This window comes from Astatotilapia calliptera, chromosome 8, assembly GCF_964374335.1.
Source record: "Astatotilapia calliptera chromosome 8, fAstCal68.1, whole genome shotgun sequence".
NCBI classification, from domain to species: Eukaryota; Metazoa; Chordata; class Actinopteri; order Cichliformes; family Cichlidae; genus Astatotilapia; species Astatotilapia calliptera.
In genome coordinates, this window is record NC_137429.1 from 25,209,273 (window position 1) to 25,233,466 (window position 24,194).

The window sequence follows — 24,194 nt, forward strand, 5'->3', positions numbered from 1 at the left end:
TATTTTTATCTTCATCTTGCACTTGGATGTGTTTGACAGACATGCAGTTACTGGTGAGACATTTCACCATGGGATTTATTAGTCTGCACGGCAACTTTCAATTCCCAGCGCTGTGATTCACTCTGCTGTTGTGTGGAAGTGAAGGCCAAGCAGGACTAATGTGAAACAGCTTTTTGGGCCCAAGCTCACCGGCCAGCTGCCTGTCACCCCTCTGAGCTCTTGACAATAATGACATCATACTACAATGACTTCCAAAGACTAGCAGTAAGAAGACAGTAGGGGTGCAAAGTTGTAAATGATGAAGTCAGAATGAGGATTCCCCAACAACGAGGTTAGAAAGCTTTTCTGGACTTCTGCTTCCATCCAGGTTTTAGATCTATTTTCATTATACAACGCTTAAAGCTGGTCAAGTTAATGTTCTGTATGAAAGGAATAAATGAGAAAATTTCGTTTGTGGCAATTATGGTTCATAGATGTGAAAACGGCATTAGTCAAAAATTTCAAAGAGGCAATACACTAAAAGAAACACCACTCACAGCTACGCCAAGCATCTGTTTTTCACCAAATAAATGTTCTAAACACCAACTGGCAAGCAACCATTAATAAAGGGGGAGAGAAAAGAGAGAGAAAAGTATTAGCATCTCCCTGCTAAAGACAGTAGCAAATATTCATCAACTTTGTAGTTACACTTTGCTAGTATTGGGTTGGGACTTAATTCGTTGTGCTGTAGATTCAACGAGGTGTTTGAAACATTCCTCAGAGATTTCTGTCCATGTCGACATGATAGCATCACTTCACTACAACAAATTTTCTGGCTGCTGCAAATCTGCCATTGTCATGTTCAAGAAAGCAGTTTGAGATGATTTGAGCTTTTTGATATGATGCATTATCCTGCTGGAGGCAGCCATGAGAAGATGAGCTGACTGGCATGGACATGATCAGGAACAACCCTCAGGTAGAGATTGCGGTGTTTAAGCAGTGCTTAGTTAAGAGAATACCTCCCACACCATTAAACCACCAGCCTGAACCACTGATACAAGGCAAGATTCATGCTTTTATGTCAATTAGGTCCAATTCTGAAACTATTTAGACCATTTTCCAGTCTTTTCCATGTTTTATTGTGCAATTTTGTTGAGCCCATGAATTGTAGCCTGAGTTTTCTGTTCTTAAGTGACACCTGATGTGGTCTGCTTCAAAGTTTGACATGCTGTGCATTCAGAGAGGCTTTTGAATTACAGATTTCTTTTCAGCTCAAAACAGTCTCGCCATTCTCCTGTTTTCTCTTTCCTGGACCATTTCACATAAACCCAAGAGATGGCTGAGTGGGAAAATCCCAGTATCAGAAATTTCTGAAATACTCAGACCAGCCTACAACCATGTCATGTTCAGACTCACTTAAATCACCTTTTTCTCCCATTCTGATGTCCAGTTTAAAATTCAGCAGGTTGTTTTGATCATGTCTATATGCTTGAACGCATCAATTGATGACCAGTTGAACAGGTGTACTTAACAAAGTGACCAGTGAGCTACTACAGGTGTAGATTTTTACTGCATGAACATGTAATGTAGCATTTAAAACGCTGATGCATCTTGGATGCCAGTTTAGTGGGTGAGTAGGTGACCATATACCAGCGGGCCCCAGACCCCGGACCGGTACCGGTCTGTGAGTTGTTTCGTACCGGGCCCCAAGAGATGAGGCTCGGATGTGAAATTTATGGTTTTCGGGGGTTTTATCGCTTTATAGCATTGTTTTTTATTGTTTTTATCATTAACTCAGTTCCCCTGGGTCTTTTCCCGTGCGTTATGAATAAATCTTCTTTTTTTTGGGTACTGGTTTTATTTTGTTGTATTTATCTGTGACACCTTAAAGGCCAATCTGTGAAAATATTATTGGACATAAACTGGTCCATGGTTGGGGACCGCTGCCATATACCACATGACCAAAGTAACACCATGGATGGTTCCTTCGTTTATAATATTACTGTACGGCACGTCTCGCAAGGCATTATGGGATGTCAAGTCCACTATACATTTGAAGAGCACTAAAGATGGAAAAAAAATCATGTTGCTTTATTAACAAAGGCAGATAGCTAGCATCCATATCCCCACAGTACCCTAATATGTTACTTTGGGTTTAAAAATAAATAAAATAAATAAATATGTCATTAAATATAATTGTAATCCACAAACCAATCGGTGATGCCATCCATGTTACTTTGTCCATTTTTATTTACAGTCTATATAGTTACGGTGACATAATCTGTCTCTGAATTATGAAATGAACCTGTCAGGTATTGCAGACACATAACTGTAGAAAATTACCTTTTTTTCAAGGAAACAAGTCATTCTGCTATTTTGATTTAGAAATGATCATCTACAAGCTGTAAAAATGTGTTTTCTATCACGTCTTCATGGAGTTTAATAATGTGTTGGAAATGATTCAGAGGCCTTAAATGTAAGGGCTAATTACTTTGTCTTTTTTTTTTAAATTTTGGACACATTCAAATACCAAACTAATCCAGATTCAGTGATTTTATCCATCATAACTAATTGATTTAACCACCAAAAGACACTGCCACAGTCCCAGTAAACATTTAATGAGAGCCCTTAGGAGGTTTTTCTTTTAATATGATGTAGGCAAACATTTACAAATGGGTAAAGACTTTGAACTGGCAGCCCTGAAGCAAAGTACCCTACAGTCGCAAAGTTTGGAGGAAAGCAAAGCCACGTCCACTCAGGGCTTAGATAAACACTTGAACGCCTCTGCTTCTGCGGTGCCAGCTTTCTTAAACGGGCAGCACAAAAAAGGCTTTACTCTTGTTTTGGATCAGAAGGCCTAAGGGACAGTTTGTAAAGAAGTATGCTGAGGCACGCAGGAAATTAGAAATCCCAAAAACAAATTCTGGAGCCTTCACCCAGCCCTGTGGCTCCTTCCACGCGTCTGATCCTAAGCAGGAAGACCGCATCCTTCAGGCATCATTTAGGCATTTTAAAACATTCTGCAGTCTACTAAAGCTCACTAAGCAGGAAATATAGGAGCTTTTTGGCATTTATGTAAGTCATACATTTGCTCAGGGTCCTTCAAGAGAATTTTGTGAGGCTTCACGCAAGTGTCTCTTCAGCCCTAGATTTGTTTTCCTTTCCTTTGCAGTTCATGGATTTTTTTCCCTCCAATGGAAACTGTTCTACCTAAGCAGTTTTAAAGGGAAGTAAAATCATTACAACATGACGAAACTGCAACGTGTGACAGTTTACCAACATGTGTCGCATGTGATGCTTTGTTTTTGAGGTTTAGGTGGTAAAATCCTGTGTTAACTGCAAGTTGCGGAAGTTCTGTTTACCAGATTCACTGCGTCAAATGTCTTGCACACAGACATTTAAGAAGTAGATTTTTTACAAACCTTCATTCATCATTTGTACAATGATAAGACACTTGGGCGATAATGGTATGTTTGAAAGCTTTGTGGTTCTCTACAGGATAGCAGCTAAAAATGCTGTCCAGCAGCTGTGAAAGAAGACAGGAAGGAAGGAAATGAGTGGATGAAAGACGGGAAATCCTCACTGTAAAATTAGCAAATGATGATGATGATGTCAATGATAAATGCTGCTTTTGTTTAGATTTTGGTGTGATTATGTGTTGTCACTCTATGTTTGATTTGCTGCCTTTAGCCTACCCTCATTAATGACTCTATGCTAGGCTTAAACAGCCCATTTTTGACAATGTGATAATGTGAATGGTATGTTTGTTCCTTAACCTCCTGGCGTCCACATATGTGGACATCACATTTTGGGTAATTTAGACCAAAATACTCAATTTTGCTCTACAGGGGCCTGATAACCACTTACAAGGACATTATACTGCTACTGTTCTATCGAAATTTTAAACGAATATCCTCATATGTGGCTCTCATTTTTCTTAGAAACAAAAATTAGGTAAAAAAAAAAAAAAATCTGGTAATTCTTTGTTTTTACAATCATCAGGTCCCAATCAGCCCAAATATCAAAGAGAAATTAAAAATGCATGCCGTGGAAGAGTTTGGGTCTTAGGAGGTTAAAGGCACCTATTTAGCATTCATAAGCAGGGCACAAAAATTATTAACAATGTTTTGTTTTGATTTAATTTACAGCAAACTTCTTCTTGAAGAAAAAGTAATTTTTTAGACTATTAGTTTAACTAGCTTCAAACATTGAACCTCTAGCTAACTTATAGCTAACTGTTTGGCTAACTGTTTAGCTAGTGCTAAATAAGATGTCCCAGTAAATATAAGTCGTGAACAGACTGTTACTTGGCATCAGCGCTGCTAATACCGCATAATTCAGGTTTTAGAGCAACATCTGCTTCCATTCTGACAACGTTTTCATGGAACTCTGATCTTTTCAGTAAAACAATGCCAACCATACTAAGCAAAACTGGCCTTGCTACAGAACTTTGTTTTTCCTTTCTTTCTTTCTTTTTTTTTTTTTAAATAATGAGATCATATTTTTTGCACAGTTTGAAATGAAATGATAAATATTAGAATGACATCATTTATTAAAGTTATTAATTTAAACTCTTCCATACTGCTATGCTACTGTCTGCAGGGTATAGCTGTAGCCATTTTCTTTCATGCTCACAAATGGACCCACAAACACACAGCTCATATTTCTAATCACTGGACGTAATCTAAACTCGTACCTCACGCAATTAGGTCAGCACCATTTCCTCCAGTGTGAGCTTCACATTTCCTGACCCGTATTTCACACTCCACAGGGACATGACTCAGGCTCATTTACTAAATTTTCCTGCTCTTTCAGGAGAATAAAAGAACTGACCAAATGCAAAGCTAAGATTTGATCAAACATGGAGGAGGTAAACAGGTTTTCTGTGTTTATCTGTAGTTTAACATAACAAAGTAAGTGGCTTTTTGTGGCTATGCATTTTCTAAAGTCTATAATATAATGGTGCTAATTCATTTTAACAAGATGTTCTTCTTTTTACTGGATCATTATATCCAAGAATGTCATTCAAGTGCATGTTTACGTACATATGCCAATGTGGCACAGTGTTGCTTTGACTCTTTTTTAACTTTTCTTACACACTAGTCAGACAACAATATTAATACCTTAATAGACATAAAATTGCCTCTCATTTTCTTTCCTTTCATTGGCCATTCCTGATATTTTGCAGGCACAACATATTATAAACTTACCTCTGAACACAGTGGTTTCCCACAAAGACTTTATATGAAATATTATACCTTTAAAATTATTACAGTAATGAGATTTAGTTAACTGGATGCACCTGTTCACTTCCTCAGTAAATCGAATCAGTCAATCCTATGGCAGCAACAGAGGACATTTAAGCGTGTAGATGTGATCAACATAATCTGCTGAAGATTAAACAGAGCATCAGAATGGGAAAGAAAGGTGATTTAAATGAGTTTGACAATGACATGGGACTATTTCAGAAACTGCTGATACTGGGATTTTCCCACATAACCATCACTAGTTTACAGAGACTAGAAAAAGAGACAATATCCAGTGGTAGTTTTCTGTGTAAAATAAGAATGATTTGATTGCTTCAAGCTGATGGGAAGAAAACGTAGCTTGTTACAATCAATGCAAAAGAGCATCTCAGAATGCATAACACGTCAAGCTTTGAAGCAGATTGGCTACAGCTGCAGAAGACCACACCGGACGCCACTTCTGTCACCAAAGAAGAGGAAGATTCTGCAGGTCTATCAATATTAGATAATAGAAGATTGAAAAACTGTTATCTAATCTGATTAGTCTCAATTTTAGCTCTGATGTTAGATTGATGGGGTCAGAATTTGACATAAACAACATGAAAGCATGGATCCATCCTGTCTTCTTGGCACAAAGTAATCTTGAACTTATATGTATGGAGACAGCCCCACCTGCTGGTAAGATTGTGTGTTATTCAAAAACGACATCGTCAGCAATGCATGATGCAGAGTAACTGCAATATGTGACACTTTAAACTCATTGTTGACACAACTCTCTGTGTTTGTGGGAAATAGATCAGTGTGTGGCTGCAGAATCACATCAAAGCTTGAGAAAGACCTGAAATGATTCGAGTCCGAGTTAAAGGTCAAAGGTCAGATTTTTATTTCAGATATAAAGCAAGAATGGCCTCATTAGCTGCCAGCATTTGCTATGTAAGCATTATGTGTATAGATGGTTTACTTAGGCTGTGGGACTCACATTCATGTATAAATGTATACATTCCCTGTTATGTAGGCAGCAGTACTTGTTCTTCATTTCAAACAAAGTGGCAAATACAAAGTACTGGGCAGAGCTGCGTTTCAGTGAGATAAATAACAAGAATATGGACAAATCAGCTACAGGTGTTACAGGCCTTCCATGGGGTCTGTTTTTATACAGAAAAGTAGAGACAGGAGACATGAGTTGCGTTTGGTCTGCAGGCTCTTCTTCGTCTGAGGTACAGAAGCGTTGCAACGGCCAATCGCACTCACAACTACTTCCTGCTTGTGGCGTTGCCACGCAATTACATCTTCATAACTTTAACTGAAAAGTGCAATTCACACTATTTTAAATCATTTTAAATAATTAAATATTCCAAATATTTAAAATTAAGCCCATTTTTTAAAAATACGATCTCTAGATTAAAGTACTAATCATCAAAAGCCAATCATTAAATAATCACAAACATACGGGGACACCTTAGAGACCCGCTAACTGTCACTAGCCTTTTGGCAGCTGTAGTTTGCCCATTTCAAAATTGTACCATGGTTTGTAATTATGTCCATGTTTGGTGCACCAAAATCACCATTTGTTAAAAAATGTGTTATTGTTTCTAGCTGGAGGAGCTCCCGGTGGCTATCGGCTACCTGCAGAACCTTAAGGTTTTAAACCTGTGCAACAACCGTCTCACAAGCCTCCCAAGCGAGCTCGGCCTCCTGAATAAACTCCAAACACTGAACCTGGGTCTCAACCAGCTGGAAGCTCTTCCTGCCTCCATTGGTGCACTGGAGGAGCTCCGCCACATTGGCCTTTCTGATAACAGATTCACCCGCTTCCCCGGCTGCCTCTTGAAGCTGAAAAAACTGGAGAGTATCAAGATGGACAGGAATCCAATTATTGCTGAGAAGATACCCACTGAGAAACCAGTTAGCATTTCAGAGAGCTTTTACCTAGTCAAAGAAAGCTTCTTGTGCAAAACAGAAAACATTGCAATTTCCCTTGTAAGTGTATTTAAAGACTTATATTTGTACACACATTTTATACAATTACCATGCTTATAACTGCATGATAATTAGATACAAATAAACTGTTTTGACAGTCTGTTGGGCCTAGAGGGCAGCAGAGACCACCCTTATCTCTGAGTACCTGTCACTAGGGGTGGGTTTAAAAAAATCGATTCATTGATTAAAATCGATGAATCGATTAAAATCGATTCTAACTGGAATAAAACGATATCAATTCATTAAATCCTGAAATCGATTTTTTTTATACATATGTAGTTTGCCGCGTATGAAACTTGTAAGCGGTTAACGTGAGGAAGTCACGCGAGAGTTAAGTGACCTGGTTGCATGAACCATCATGGCTACTCCCGGGAATGTGCCACCGAGCCTAAAGGCAGATGTCTGGCAACACTTTGGATTTAAGAACTGTGAAGACAGTGAAGAGCCGGACAAAAGCAAAGCCGTATGTAAGATGTGCAAAATGGAGGTAAAGCACTGTGGAAATACCACAAATCTCAGAAATCATTTAACGAGGCATCATCCAGATATCCCGCTAGCAAAAACGGCCGACACCAAGCAACGCTCACTCGAAAAGGCATTTGCAGTGAAGTTGGCATCCACTTCTCCACGTGCCCAAAAAATAACCCAGCCTGTGGCAACTTTCATATGTAAAGATATACGTCTGTACAGCGTTGTTGAAAATGATGGCTTCCAAAACCTCATTAATACGCTAGAACCACGCTATGTTTTACCAACACGCAAACATTTGAGTGAAGTGGTAATCCCAAACATGTATGAAAAAGTGAAACACGATGTTACAGCCTCACTCAAGTCAGCAGAGAGAGTCGCTATAACCTGTGACAGCTGGACATCCAGAGCAACAGATAACTACCTGACTATCACCTCACACCATATCGACCAGGAGTGGCGACTCGTGTCTCATGTCTTACAGACAAGAACCACTGAAGCAAGCCACACAGCAGCTAATTTATCTGAAATTATGTTCAAAGCAATCGAAGAATGGGAGCTTACAAACAAAACTCCAGTCATCGTAACTGACAATGCTGCAAATATGGTGCGAGCTGTGGAAATAACGGGCTGGTTGCACATTGGTTGTTTTGCCCACACACTCAATTTAGCTTCACAAGCAGGAGAGGGAGAGTCAGAGGTCCTCACTTAGGCCCGTTTACGCGAACACTGCCGAGAAGGAGACGATGATGATGATGTTGAGAGTTGTTTCCTCCGGCGGTTCGGGGTCCCTCTATACCCCAGTGTTTGCCATCGTAACTTACGAATGTGCATTGGGGTTGCGAAATACCCCAAGGTGGGTACACTTTGACCCCATAGTAATCATGGAGTAGAGAGCATCCCTGGTCCTCGCGAAGGCTGGTTTACGCGTAACCCGAGGCCCATGAGGCTAAGCACTCACCTGCGAGGAGCAGGAGAACCGAGGAACAGGAGGTAGGAGGACTAGGATGCAGGGGGCATCCAAGGTCCTCATAGAGGCCGGTTTACGCCAACACTGCCCTCTGCAAAGCTAAGCATCCGACAGCGAGACACAGGAGAACCGAGGAGAAGGAGGAAGGAGGACTAGGAGGCAGGGAGTGTCCGAGTAAGTGTCCTTACTTAGGCTACAGACATTTTCATTCTGGTAAGTTCTAAATAAGTTCATATTAGGGCTGTTCGATATAACGATATATATATCAGATGATAATATAAAAACGTCTATCAATTCATTTTACACTAGGTGTCGCAAAATAAACTGTTTACGGCAATATTTTTTTCATCGTTTTGATGGTCACTGTAGTGGTTATATTAATTTCTTAAAGTTCTCTCTTTCTCTTATATTTAATATAACCACACTAGGGATGGACAAGCGACTATCTTTATGCCTTGTCGTTAGCTACAACCACGGTAAAACCATCCGGTGTCCGTGAACTCTGCCCTCTGTAAAGCCAAGCGTCCAACAGCGAGGCCCAGGAGAACTGAGGAGAGGGCCGGTTTACGTGAAGACTACCCTCTGTAAAGCTGAGCATTTGCAAGCGCAGGGTAGAAGGACCAAGGAGAAGGAGGAAGGAGACGATGATGATGATGATGATTATGCGAAGTTGAGAGATGTTTGCTCCGGTATTTGCCATCGTAACTTACAAATGTGGTGTGGGGTGGCGAAATACCCCATCATGATCACTAAGGGGTCACAGAGTACCCACGGAGCACGGAGCGCCCGCGGTCCCCACTTGGGCCGGTTTACGCGTAACCCGGGGCCCATCCGGCTAAGCGCTCGCCGGCGGGGAGCAGGAGAACGGGGGAGAAGGAGGAAGGAGGTCGAGGAGGAACGGAGAGTCCGAGGTCCTCACTGAGGCCGGTGTACGCGAACACTATCGAGAAGGAGACGATGATGATGATGATGTGAAGTTGAGAGTTGTTGCCGTGGCGCTTTGGGGTCCCTCCAGACCCCAAGGTTTGCCATCGTAACTTACGCGATCGATGGAGGGTTACAACCAATTAGGTGCCTTTGTCCGACGCTGTGACGAGACCCACTATAGCCGGGGGTCCGCCTGACCCCTATGTGCCCCCACCGCGAACCGGCGCCCTGTTTCGCGACGAGACCTGGGTCCGCGCTGCCGGGATCTGCGTGACACCCCCCCTCCTTTTTTTTTTTGGTCCAGGGTGCACAAGGGTTAAAACATTGCTTCATATTTGGATATGTATGATGTTAGTGTTTCTAAAATACTAAAAAATGTGTTTATTAACAAAGTAAACTAAAACTAGACATTATTAAATTTTATACTTTTAACTACTGAATTGAACATAATATGAAATAATGTGTTTCCACTGTGGAAATGATGGATCCAATGACAAATAACTTTCAGATTAGTAAAGCTATATTTTTAATTTTTCTAGTTTTCCATTTCTATTTAGATGATTTATATTTAGATTTGAAATGAACAGGATCATAACAAAATAACACCACTGCAAGTCTAACAAAAATATGTTGAAATCAAATGGTATGTTATTTGAAATCAATATGAAACAATGACACATGCATTTTATCCAATTTTTTTTTATTTATTTAATTTTTCCCAATTGTCCAAATTAGTCTGTGATTTGCCTTATTGTCCAACAGATCATATTTATATACAAATATATGTGACTCTCAAATATGATTTAAATGGATCATTCCTCACTTGATGACGAATTATCCATTTAAATATTTGCAGAGTCCTGAACTTGATGCCAGTGAACTTATCAGCGGTTGGTTTTAAAAAAAAAAGCCCAAAAAATCCCCTATGAGCAAGCACTTGGCGACGGTGGGGAGGAAAAACTCCCTTTTAACGGGGAGAAACCTCCGACAGAACCAGGCTCAAGAAGGGGTGGCCATCTGTCGCTGCCGAGTGGGCTTAAAATGTTCACTGTCCGTCCTCCTTCTGACAGGAACTTCCTACAGACCAGGGATGAATGATGCCTGAGTGGACAAACAAAACTCACAAGTTCCTGGCTCTCACGGCTCCTATGCAGAGGGTTAGTCGAAGAAGGAGGGGCATCGCGAGGGGCGTCGGGGGACGGGGGACTGTGCCTCACTGCCCTCCCCTTCTCCAAGAAACCCGTCTTCAACCGAGTCGAGAGAGCCGGGAACTTGCGAGGTGTGCATGTCCTGGTGAGCCTCCACCTTTTATAGGTGGGTCCAGCCTCGACTGTACAGAGACAGACCAGACCAGCTGCACCACACAGACACTTCAAACCTCATCTGAGGACAAAAACATATACATACATATATACATATATACATATATACATATATATATATATATATATTCAAACCTCAAGGACAAAAACCAGAGGACAAAAACTACAAGAACATAAATATGGAGAAAACTAACCTTAGAAACATGCAGGGTGACAGGAGACAGCAGCACTGCAGACATGAGGACAGGCAGACAGTTCAGGCTGTGTGAGAGTCAAGTTCACTCCTATATATGACCTCCTATCGCAGAATGCGTTACTGTGACAACGCAGGCTTTGTGCTTTGAAGTGTCGTGATATGTGACGTCATTGGAACGGCCTGTGATCTTACGTCACACTAGCCCGGATAAATTTGAAAAAGGCGTTTTCGTCTGAAAACACTCCGTGTCCAGACTACCGTTTTCACAGAGTTGTGCGTCCACATTGAAACAAACACTTACGTTCCAGTACTGCGCATGCGTGAAACGCAAGGTGACTCGACCTGCCTCATTTCTGTCTGCCGTTTATTTACTTTCCGGCTCTTTGAAACGTCGCAGCAAAATGTCGAGGAAAAACGACGAGTTTTTTAAATGGACTAACAATGAGGTGGAGTTGTTGCTGCAAGTAATACAAAAGTACAAAGTTGCAAAAGCGATTGAGAATTAAAGAATTTGAAGAAAAGCTATCTGGAGAATGTACAAACTGATATTAATCTTTCACGGGGCTGTCACAATTTATCACATGATTGCATCACTTGACTAGGCTACGTCCACATGTATGGGTATTTTTGAAAACGTAGATTTTTCTATGCGTTTGTACCTTTCGTCCACACGTTTCGGCTCCTAAAAAAGGGAAAATTTTAAAAATTCCTGCCTGGGTGGAGATTTTCAAGAACTCCGTTTTTGCGTTTACTATGGACAAGGAAAACGCAGGGTCAAAGGTGTGCGCCAAGTTATTGTTTCGGTGAAATTAATTTCTACAATGGCGGACATAGACAAAATACTGTTAATTTTACTCTCTGTAGTGTTTAAATCCTTACATACACAGACAGTTACTGTCCCTCCACACATAGGACTCAGTTCTGCTTCTCTGCGCCGCCATCTTTGTTTACTCTTTCCCGCCCAGGCGTCTAGACATCTGATTGGCCAACATTTCTACACGGTTAGGAATATATCGCCACCTGTTGCTTTGGCATGCTCCTGGCAGCATTTTCCTTCATTTTTGGTGTTGAGGTGTGGATGGGATTTCTTAAAAAAACGAAAAATCTCAGTTTTCAGAAATACCCGGGTACGCGTGGACGTAGTCTACAATGTATCATTGTTTTTAAAAAGGCTCCAGTTCGCTTTCCACAATGCTACGCGAAAACGGCGTCAAATGTATACGCTTTGGAGAGCTTTTTCAAAACGCTGTCACAGTGTAGACGGAAGGCCAAAACGGAGAGAAAAAGATGCGTTTACAAACGAAAACGCATCTGAGTGATGAGTCATGATAGCATTACAGGCTGTTCACTTTTAAGTGTGGTAATTAGAAATATTGCAAAATAAAAAAATACACACAAATATACTGTAAGAAAAGGCTTTTATTTTTTAGTATATGCTGAATTATCAGTTTCAAAGCTACTCTACCAGAGTTTCACTAAAAAATGAAACAAAGGATAAGCTTTAACCCTTTCATGCATGAATTATGACAACCTCTCAGCGAATAGCTTCTCTAAAATCAATAGAAACCCAACATTAAGTTCAGCTGAAGGTCAAACTGCAACAAAAAACTCTTTAATCAACAGTTTACGTTAAAAACGGCTTCTTTGTTTGGAAAAAAAAAAAACTAACAAAAATCCCAGTACAGTACAGTTCCTTTGTATCGTGCTGCTGCCACCTGCTGCTCTCGGGTGGGAACAACAGCACTTTGGATTTGCGTTCATTATCAGCAACAAATGAGTTTTACTTTTGAGGCTGCAGTTTTTAGTTATGTTTATTCGTTGGATCCCATCAGTTTTTCTTCGAAGAGCCGAAAGACTTTCAGTTACTTATGATAAACTGTTTGTCTTATACAAACAGATAAATACAGAAAACAAAGAAGAAAACAAAGCTTGTATTCTATTTGATTTTCAAGATATTGAACTTTATTTTTTCTATTTCACCGAGTTCTTTTTTCCATGTACTTTTTGTCCAATAATTTTTTTAATAATCAGATTAATGTTTATTTTAAAATTAAGAATTATTTATATTTTTTATATTTGCTATATACTGAGCTGAAACATCCTTCTGTGTAGTCATGTAACACATTATTTTAAAATAATATATTTTAAACAGGTGGACGCAGGAATTAAGAGTTAAAACAGAGTCTTGTTCCATTTAAGCTATCTTTATCTCACATTTATTTGTACACAATAAATACAGTTAAACATCCATGGGTGTGTAAATACGACGCCTGGCAGCCTCCGCATAGCCGACGCTGTAAAACGTGGGAGTTTTTACGTCCTTTTTTAAAAAAATGAATTTCAGATTCTGACTTGATGCATAATCAAGACCAGTAAACAGGTTAACAAAAAATTCTCTAATGGAAAAGAAACTTTAGTTATTCTTTTAATACAACAGGGTAAATGCAAACTTCAAAAATAAGTTTGATGTCATTCAGATCTCAAGGAGATCAACGAGAACGAGATCAGATCAGATTATTATTAATTCACCGGCGAATACAGCATTTTGAGTAAAACTCTCAAAGCTCTTAACATGTGTGCTACCAAGTGAGTGCTAATGAAACTTCTCCATATTTATACCAGGATCATCTTCTAGCTGGCATCTGTCAGATATCAGTTATGTAGATTTTGCCTGATGCTGCTGGATGGATTTTGATGGCCTCTAAAATGACTGAAATAGACCAGGTAATCGCAGATAAAGAAGACTGCAGATACTCTGTCTCTTTTCATAACGTTATTGCTCAAGATGAATAAACAACAAGTGTTTGGACTTCTAAAACGAGACGAAACTCTTTGATTTAAAGCACAAGACAAAACGAGAGCTTGGAAGCAAAAGTAAATGGAAAACAGTGACAGTCTTTTCCAGATTACTGTGTCTGTATCTTGTCTTATAATCACAGGTCATTTAGCAGTGAGGACAATGAGTTGAGACACTCTTTAAAGCACGCGTTTATCTGTTTACACTTCCTGGAAGTGTGTGATGACAGAAATTAAGTTCAGAGGAATAAGTGTGTGTTGTGCATTAACAATAAAAATGGAAAATGTCATTATATTGTGCAGATATTCCTCTGTGTTTAGGATAGCGACTAGTTAAGATATGCTTTTTAAAAGGTGCTAATATATATATATATATATACACTCAACAAAAATATAAACGCAACACCTTTGTTACTGCTCCCATTCCCCATGCACTGAAAAAAATATGTTGTTGGATTTACTTAATTCAATGGTGGACATTTGTTGCACACAGATGTTTTGCTTTGGCAGCAACTTAAACAATTGAGTTAAATTAACACAATTTATTCATGTTCAATAAACCTGTGCAATTTGTGTTGATAAAATGTGACTTAAACATGTTTTGATGAAGTAATTTGAGCTCTTGGAATATTTTAATCCTTCACAATTTTCTCACGTTATCCCAACACGATTCAATAACTTTTACCCAATACTACTTGGTCACTTAAATACTACGTTATCTTCAAATTACATTTTGCTATTATATTCTAGTATCAAATACACAATTTTCAAATGGAGGCCTTATAACAGATTGTATTGTTCTCTTCCAAGATGGTTGCTGGCATCCACCAGTAACCTTTAAAAACAAAATGTCTAATTTCACTGCATTGACAGTAGGTAAAGAATTAAACTGACATTACTCCTCCACTGAATCTATATAAATCAACAGTTAAATAATGTCAGTTCTTCCGTGTTCTCTGGAATCAATCACAGCAAAGAAATTGGACTGTTTCTTTTGAAAAATGTTGGGAAAGAACAATACAAAACATTCTATTTAAGGCCTCTGACGTCAAGATTCAGTTAAACAACAATTATAACTAAACAATTTGAGGAAATGTTAGTTTCCATTAACATTAAATTAGGTTACTGAATTGGCAAACACCTTCCTATTAACACTACCCATTTTACCCCAATAACTAAAGAAATTAGCACTTGCAGGTCAAAAACTTTATTCAAGAGACGCAAAAATAACATTGATACAGTGACTGTCAAAAATTACAGCACTGATCATACTGTGACATCTTGGTTCAAAACAGCACACTTAGAAATATTCAACGTTCTTTACTTCAACTGAATGAAACTGAAAATACCATTTCACACGACCCATATGGGATATTTAGACTGTATAACTGTTCATGCTACATCTCTTCACTAGTAAAAGAAAGAAAAAATACAAAGAGAAATTTAAAAATGCTGCCAAACAGACAAACAGAGAACTTGTACAGAGCAAAAGGAAAAACAAACAACAACAACAAAAACGGCTTGTCCTCATGGCAGTTGCAGAGTATATAAAAATGAACCCTGCGATCCGTTCCTGGAATTGAGCTTCAAAAATGCAGCAGAACAAGTGTGAGATTTAAATGTCCTCTCACCTAGAGCTGATCAGCTTGCATGCATAACAGTGAGCTTTCCTTGCAGGAGCAGTTTTGTCTCAGTTGTGAGCTTTTCTTGAGAGCTGAGTTGCTTCCAACTCCATTACCACCCATTGAATCACCTCAAAAGTGTAGCAGAGCTGTGATGGGTAACTCATATTGAAGGAATAAAAAAGGTCCAAACAGCATGGCTACTGCAAAGGTCACGTTATCCAGATCTTGAAGAACTACTATACCCTCGATGATGATGCCAACATCAGAAAAGTCATTGCCTGGCGCATCTCTGGAGACAGATGTTCATTGTGGTTTTCTCAATCTGTGCAGTGGCCTCAGTCAAGTCCTGGTTAAACACAAAACATTTTTTTAAGATTCCCTTTTAAACTCATCTCTTTTGAATCTACCAGTTCTAATGTTAGAGTAATTTAAACCATAGTAAATAGCTATAGCCAAAGAGTGGCCTGCCATGCTGCCATTCATGGTCTAACAGAGTTTCTAAGAGAGAGTGAAAAACATAATAATTTCAAATGCTTTACATTAGTTTTTGTTAGAAAGACACCGGCCCATCAGAAATCCAGGTTATGTCACTCAGAAGATGTTAGAATTTAGACTTTCAGCCCCACAATTTGGTTAGCTGTTGGTCAGTTGGTCTTTTTTTTTTTTTTTTCAAACAAAAGCTAATGTAAATATTGGGGGGATTTTTCTTTGTTCACTAGAATGACAAATTTAAAGTTTTTTCACACTGATGTGACCCCTAATACAGGGGTAGGGGTGGGGCCTCAAGGGCCGGCGGCCGAGTTCACTACTAGGCCTCATGTGAACTTCAAATTATTAAAGAGGACTACTGGTCCTAACCAGTCCAATGAGGATCAAGTGGATAACTAAATGCATTTTTAAATGTTGCAAAGCCACAATCTACTCATAAAACACTCACCATGAACTCCTGCACCAAGATGTTGCAATTGTCTTTCACACAGATGCGGAGCACTTTGATGAGACTCCCTTTGAGCATTAATGTCATCCTAAAGTATTATAACAAAGAAAACAGAGATTTGTGAACTTTTCAGTAGCACAGAAGAAAATGATCCCAGACAAAAACTTGACTTTTTAAACCAGTCAACATGCAACACCAGCATCTACAAAGCAATAGCAAAAATTCCTGTTTGACATCAACTTTATGGATATATAGTTTCCAGAACATATATTTTTAAAAAAAGATAATTTTTTCTCAGTGGGCCAGTAAATGCATGACAAAAAAGAATGGCATCCTTTCAGTGGAATCAGTACTCACAGGTAATAGTTGACTGTTTCAATGGATGCAGCATAAAAATCTTTTACTGACCTAATGCAATACATATACACTTTGTAGTTAAAGAATTTTAAAGTTCTTACTGTCATAATGGCAGCTACATCCTTTAGCTTTGTGCCCTGTTCCCCCGATCACTTTGCAAACACTTTCAGCAGACTGTCAGAGAGAAACTCAGCTCCGTCAGAAACCTTGACTGTAAAGGCATGGTTGGGATGCACTGGAATGCTGCATTTTATCTGAAATAACATTTTGAAATTTTGAAATAACAGCAGGCACTGTGCTTGGTTAATCAGTAATGTTTTGTTGAATAAAAACTGTGTTTCCAGATCTTATGGGATTAAAAAAATCCAAAGATGTTTGTTTCTGATTTGCAACCCAAGAACCCACAAGTTACAACCTCATTTTAGTTCAAGTGTGCATTAATGCGAGTCCAGTAATCACCTTTCTGACAATACATACAGGTATAAGTTAAACCTATGGCAGATTTTGGATTTCTCAGTTGTATTAATAGGGTGAGTATGCATGCACCTAATAATTATAAAAAACCTATTATAATTAAGTTACAGAAACGAAAATAGAATATACTTTCTTACCATAACACCTTGAACCCACAATCCATCAGCTGACTCCTGGTGAAATGCAGAATAGAGGTCGTCTCTCAATGTGCAGCAAAAAAAACAAAAACAAAAAGAAAAGGACAGCAGGTGAGGGCAGGAGGGGTAGGGATGTAAGCTAGCATAATGCCGCTAATGATATTAGCTAAAGCTGTTCAATGTCCAAAATCTCACTAACACCACGGTGCAGTAAATACACAATGTAACTGAAGAGTCAGTTGGCAAATCTATTCACACAGAAAACCAAATTATGTTATGAGTGCCTCGTAATTAGGTTTAATGTGATATTACGGCTCTTGTGCCAAAGACAAATTCAAATGAAAAAGCGCCAATTCTTTGACAACAGATAAAACAGCAAATAAGCTAACGGCTCTTTTTTAGCATGTTACATGGCGACACTCTAGACGTTTAACTACATTTGGCTGAAATATGGTAAATATTAATTCAAAAAATCAAGACATACCAAAAACGTAGAGTTGGCTGCTCGACTTGACTGAGATGGATGCCTTTTTTGAACCACGATCCAAAGCCCGCAAGATGAAATCACGCGTGGTTTCACGAGATTTAACGTTGCTATCTTATTGACTTACTTCACCTGAACATGATATGAACAATTTAATACACCCTTTCTGCATATCATGTAGTTTTTACACTATATAGTTACATTTATCTTTAAAACATGAGGTAATTGTGTTAAATACATGCAAGATGCTTACATAAATCCAAGAGATGGCCAGTCCCTTTTTTTCAGTGTGGGATGGACGTAGAGACCTAAAATTCATTCCAGATACACAATATAACCATCCCTCCCAAACAGTGGTCACAAATCAGTCCAAATGTGTGGTAGTGGGCACATCTGCTATATTGAGATAATCCATCCCACCTCACAGGTGTGCCACATCAGGATGCTGATCTGACATCATGAGTAGTGCACAGGTGTACCTCAGACTGCCCACAACAAAAGGCCACCCTGGAATGTGCAGTTTTGTCTCACAGCAAAATGCCACAGATGCCACAAGCAATGAGGGAGCGTGCAATTGGCATGCTGACAGCAGGAATGTCAACCAGATCTGTCGCCCGTGCATTGAATGTTCATTTCTCAACCATAAGCCGTCTCCACAGGCGTTTCCGAGAATATGGCAGCACATCCAACCGGCCTCACAACCGCAGACCTCGTGTAACCACACCAGCCCAGGACCTCCACATCCAGCAGGTTCACCTCCAAGATCGTCTGAGACCAGCCACCCAGACAGCTGCTGGAACAATTGGTTTGCACAACCAAACAATTTCTGCACAAACTGTCAGAAACCGTCTCAGGGACGCTCAACTGCATGCCCGTCGTCCTCATCGGGGTCTTGACCTGACTCCAGCTCGTCGCCGTAACAGACTTGTGTGGGCAAATGCTCACATTCGATGGCGTCTGGCACGTTGGAGAGGTGTGTGCTTCACGGATGAATCATGGTTCACATTGTTCAGGGCAGATGGCAGCTGAGAATGTCCCAGTTCTTGCATGGCCAGCATACTCACCGGACATGTCACCCATTGAGCATGTTCGGGATGTGCTTGACCGGCGTATACGACAGCGTGTACCAGTTCCCACGAATATCCAACAACCTCGCACAGCCATTGAAGTGGAGTGGACCAACATTCCACAGGCCACAATTGACAATCTGATAGACTCCATGCGACGATGTGTTGCACTGCATGAGGCAAATGGTGGTCACACCAGATACTGACCGGTTCTGGGTCCCCAGACCCCCAATAGCGCAAAAAACTGCACATTCCAGGGTGGCCTTTTGTTGTGGGCAGTCTGAGGTACACCTGTGCACTACTCATGATGTCAGATCAGCATCCTGATGTGGCACACCTGTGAGGTGGGATGGATTATCTCAATATAGCAGATGTGCCCACTACCACACATTTGGACTGATTTGTGACCACTGTTTGGGAGGGATGGTTATATTGTATATCTGGAATGAATTTTAGGTCTCTACGTCCATCCCATGGGGAATGGGAGCAGTAACAAAGGTGTTGCGTTTATATTTTTGTTGAGTATATATATATATATATATATATATATATATATATATATATATATATATATATATATATATATATATATATATATATATATAGGTTGGACAATACCTACAACCACGATTACCGACACTAACAAGCTGATCTACAATACGGCAGCAGTGATCAGTGAGATGCTTGGCTACAAGTTGAACAGCCACAAGGGGCAGTACCCTCCATGGAGAAGGAGGCTAGAGGGCAAGATCAAAGTAGCACGGAGGGAGGTTAGCCAACTAACGGAGTTGCAGAAAGGTGCGACAAAGAAGGTGCATAAGAAATACAGCAAGCTGTCCATACCTGAGGCCTTGGAAACTGCCAAGCAAAGACTCACAGCCTTGGCCAGCCGCTTGAGGAGGTACACCAGAGAGATAGAAGGCAGGGGAATAAACCAGCTGTTCTCCACAGAACCAGCAAAGGTGTACTCTCAGTGGCAAGGGAACAATAAGAGAACAGCACCACCAAGGCTGGAGATGGAGCAATACTGGAAGAGCATATGGGAGAAGGACGCAACCCATAACGGCAATGCTCAGTGGCTAGTGGATCTGAGGGCAGACCATAGCGACCTCCCTGAACAGGGTCCAGTAACCATTACAGTGGCAGATATCCAAGAAAGGGTCTCCAGTATGAAGAGTTGGACAGCACCAGGGCCCGACATGGTTCACGCCTACTGGCTGAAGAAGCTGACTGCACTCCATGAGCGTCTGGCAGCACAAATGAACCAGCTGCTAGTTAACGAGAGACACCCGGAATGGCTAACCGAAAGTCGAACGGTCCTGATCCCCAAGGACCCCAAGAAGGGACCGGTCCCATCCAACTACCGACCAATAACCTGCCTCAGTACTACATGGAAGCTCCTGTCAGGCATCCTATCGGCTAAGATGAACAGGCACATGGGTCAATACATGAGTGGGGCACAGAAAGGGATTGGCAAGAATACCAGAGGCGCAAAACACCAGCTACTGGTAGACAGAACAGTCAGCCGAGACTGCAAGACCAGACTGACCAACCTGTGCACTGCCTGGATTGATTACAAGAAGGCCTATGACTCAATGCCCCACAGCTGGATACTGGAATGCTTAGAATTGTACAAGATCAACAGGACCCTAAGAGCCTTCATCAGGAACTCAATGGGGATGTGGCGTACAACACTAGAGGCCAACTCCAAGCCCATAGCACAAGTCACCATCAAGTGCGGGATCTACCAAGGAGATGCTCTGTCCCCACTGCTGTTCTGCATAGGCCTGAACCCCCTCAGTGAGATCATTAACAAGACTGGCTACGGATACCAACTATGGAATGGAGCCAAAGAGAGGGAAGGTAGTCAGAACTGAGGGGATTGAACTACCAGAAGGCAACATTGCAGACATAGAGGACAGTTACAAGTACCTGGGGATCCTGCAGGCAAATGGGAACCATTAAGAGGACGCTAGAAAGGCTGCAACCACCAAGTACCTGCAGAGGGTCAGGCAAGTCCTGAGGAGTCAGCTGAATGGTAAGAACAAGATCCGGGCCATCAACACGTACGCCCTGCCCGTGATCAGGTACCCTGCTGGGGTAATAGGCTGGCCAAAGGAGGAGATAGAAGCCACTGACATAACGACAAGAAAGCTCCTTACCATGCATGGAGGGTTTCACCCCAAGTCCAGCACCCTGAGGCTGTACGCTAAGCGGAAGGAAGGGGGCCGGGGACTGGTGAGTGTCAGCACCACAGTCCAGGATGAGACAACGAACATCCAAGAATACATTGAGAAGATGGCCCCAACTGACCGAGTGCTCAGTGAATACCTCAGGCAGCAGAAACCCAAGAAAGAGGAGGGAGACGAGGAACCATCATGGAAGGGCAGGCCCCTGCACGGTATGTACCACTGGCAGATAGAGGAGGTGGCTGATATCCAGATATCCTACCAGTGGCTGGACAAAGCTGGACTGAAAGACAGCACAGAGGCACTAATCATGGCAGCACAAGAACAAGCTCTGAGTACAAGATCCATAGAGGCTGGGGTCTATCACACCAGGCAAGACCCCAGGTGCAGGCTGTGTAAAGATGCCCCAGAGACAATCCAGCACATAACAGCAGGGTGCAAAATGCTAGCAGGCAAGGCATACATGGAACGCCATAACCAAGTTGCCGGCATAGTGGACAGGAACATCTGTGCCGAGTATAACCTGGAAGTCCCGAGGTCAAAATGGGAGATGCCCCCAAGGGTGGTGGAGAATGACCGAGCTAAGATCCTGTGGGACTTCCAGATACAGACGGACAAAATGGTGGTGGCTAACCAACCGGACATAGTGGTGGTAGACAAACAGAAGAAGATGGCCGTAGTGATCGATGTAGCGGTTCCGAATGACAGCAATATCAGGAAGAAGGAACACGAGAAGCTGGAGAAATACCAAGGGCTCAGAGAAGAGCTCGAGAGGATGTGGAGGGTGAAGGTAACAGTGGTCCCCGTGGTAATCGGAGCACTAGGTGCGGTGACTCCCAAGCTAGGCGAGTGGCTCCAGCAGATCCCGGGAACAACATCGGAGATCTCTGTCCAGAAGAGCGCAGTCCTGGGAACAGCTAAGATACTGCGCAGGACCCTCAAGCTCCCAGGCCTCTGGTAGAGGACTTGAAGGATAAACCACCTGCAGGGGCGTGCTGGGTGTGTGGTATATATGAATGATTTTAAATAACTTTCATTTGTATTTTGAAATATATTTCAATATATACAAAAATGGCCAAAAAATATATGTGCTAAAATACATTTTAGAATATATTTATAACATATTTTGAAATGTATTTTAGCACATATATGTTTTGGCCATTTTTTGTTTTGAGTACAAATTAGTATTCATAGTAACTTTTAGTAATGACTGTCTCAGCACCAATTACTGTGAAAGCCCGACTTCTGATGCAGTCCTCCCTACCAACCAGATTGGTGAGCCTTAGGTGCCTATATGAGCAGATTTATTTCCTTTAAATTCACTAAGAATACGGTCAAACTGGGCCAGTACTGGTTGATAACATCACAACACAACAAAGAAAGACCTAATCGGGTTCTCTGAAATCTTTGATTTAAGTAGTTCAAAGTCTTTGTGAACTTTCTCTGATGAAGAAATCAAACAAACAAACCCATTTAAAAGTCAAGTGAATGGTGTTCTTTTCATTCAAATTAAAACTTTCCTGTCAGGATTGCAAGGCGGGACTCAAATGCAGGAGTCAGAGCTGCTTGCAGATGACACCCAGCTCTATCTGTCCATGAAGCCAGATAACACACACCAATGAGTTAAACTGCAGGAACGTCTTAAAGACATAAAGGCCTGGATGGCCGCTAACTTTCTGCTTCTTAATTCAGATAAAACCGAGGTTATTGTACTCGGCCCTGAAAATCTTAGAAATATGGTATCTAAGCCGATTCTTACCCTGGATGGCATTACCTTGGCCTCCAGTAACACTGTGAGGAACCTTGGAGTCATTTTTGACCAGGACATGTCCTTCAACGCACATATTAAACAAATATGTAAGACTGCTTTCTTCCATTTGCGCAACATCTCTAAAGTTAAAAATATCCTGTCTCAGAGTGACGCTGAAAAACTAGTTCATGCATTTATTACTTGCAGGCTGGACTACTGTAATTCATTATTATCAGGATGTCCAAAAAACTCACTGAAAAGCCTTCAGCTAATCCAAAATGCTGCAGCAAGAGTCCTGACAGGAACTAGAAAGAGAGAGCAGATTTCTCCTGTTCTGGCTTCTCTTCATTGGCTTCCTGTTAAATCCAGAATTGAATTCAAAATCCTGCTCCTCACATACAAGGTCTTAAATAATCAGGCCCCATCTTATCTTAATGATCTTGTAGTACCAGATCACCCTATTAGAGCACTTCGCTCTCGCTCTGCAGGCCTACTTGTTGTTCCTAGAGTATTTAAAAGTAGAATGGGAGGGAGAGCCTTCAGTTTTCAGGCCCCTCTTCTGTGGAACCAGCTTCCAGTTTGGAGACAGACACTATCTCTACTTTTAAGATTAGGCTTCAAACTTTCCTTTTTGCTAAAGCATATAGTTAGGGCTGGATCAGGTGACCCTGAATCCTCCCTTAGTTATGCTGCAATAGACGTAGGCTGCCGGGGATTCCCATGATGCATTGAGTTTTTCCTTTCCAGTCACCTTTCTCACTCACTATGTGTTAATAGACCTCTCTGCATCAAATCATATCTGTTATTAACCTCTGTCTGTCTTCCACAGCATGTCTGTTATCCTGTCTTCCTTCTCTCACCCGAACCAATCACAGCAGATGGCCCCGCCCCTCCCTGAGCCTGGTTCTGCCGGAGGGGTCCAGGAAGGTCTGTATGAAGACAGGAAAGATACCCGGGATAGCACCAGGGCTACACTACCTGAATAAATACAACGATCCAGCGAGGATCAACACTCCACCAGGGCCTTAAGTATTGCCTGAAGCAGACAGCAGAGAAGTGCATAACATCTCCAAACATACCAAAACATAATATGGTGTCATCCTGCAAAAAAAACACAGTAGGTGCCTTTCACAGTGTACATAGCTCTGTCCTGGTGTTATTTATTTCCAAAAGAAAACATTTTACACAATGTTAATTTAGCATAACCAGAAACAAGCTCACTTGTACCTTTGACACATTTTAAGCAACATATCTGTCTCACTTTCCTTCTTCCTTTTGTTTTCCTGTCAG

At 41.0% G+C, this 24,194-nt stretch overlaps 1 long non-coding RNA gene across 1 annotated transcript; it reads right to left on the minus strand.

Moving 5' to 3' along the window:
* Nucleotides 1-15,075: 15,075 nt before the first annotated feature.
* LOC145430462 (uncharacterized) lies at nucleotides 15,076-18,136 on the minus strand. The gene is made up of 4 exons (XR_013911038.1): nucleotides 17,415-18,136; nucleotides 16,905-17,057; nucleotides 16,447-16,534; nucleotides 15,076-15,855 (listed from the first exon to the last, which is right to left on the minus strand). It is a non-coding gene; the product is annotated as an uncharacterized LOC145430462 (long non-coding RNA).
* Nucleotides 18,137-24,194: the final 6,058 nt, after the last annotated feature.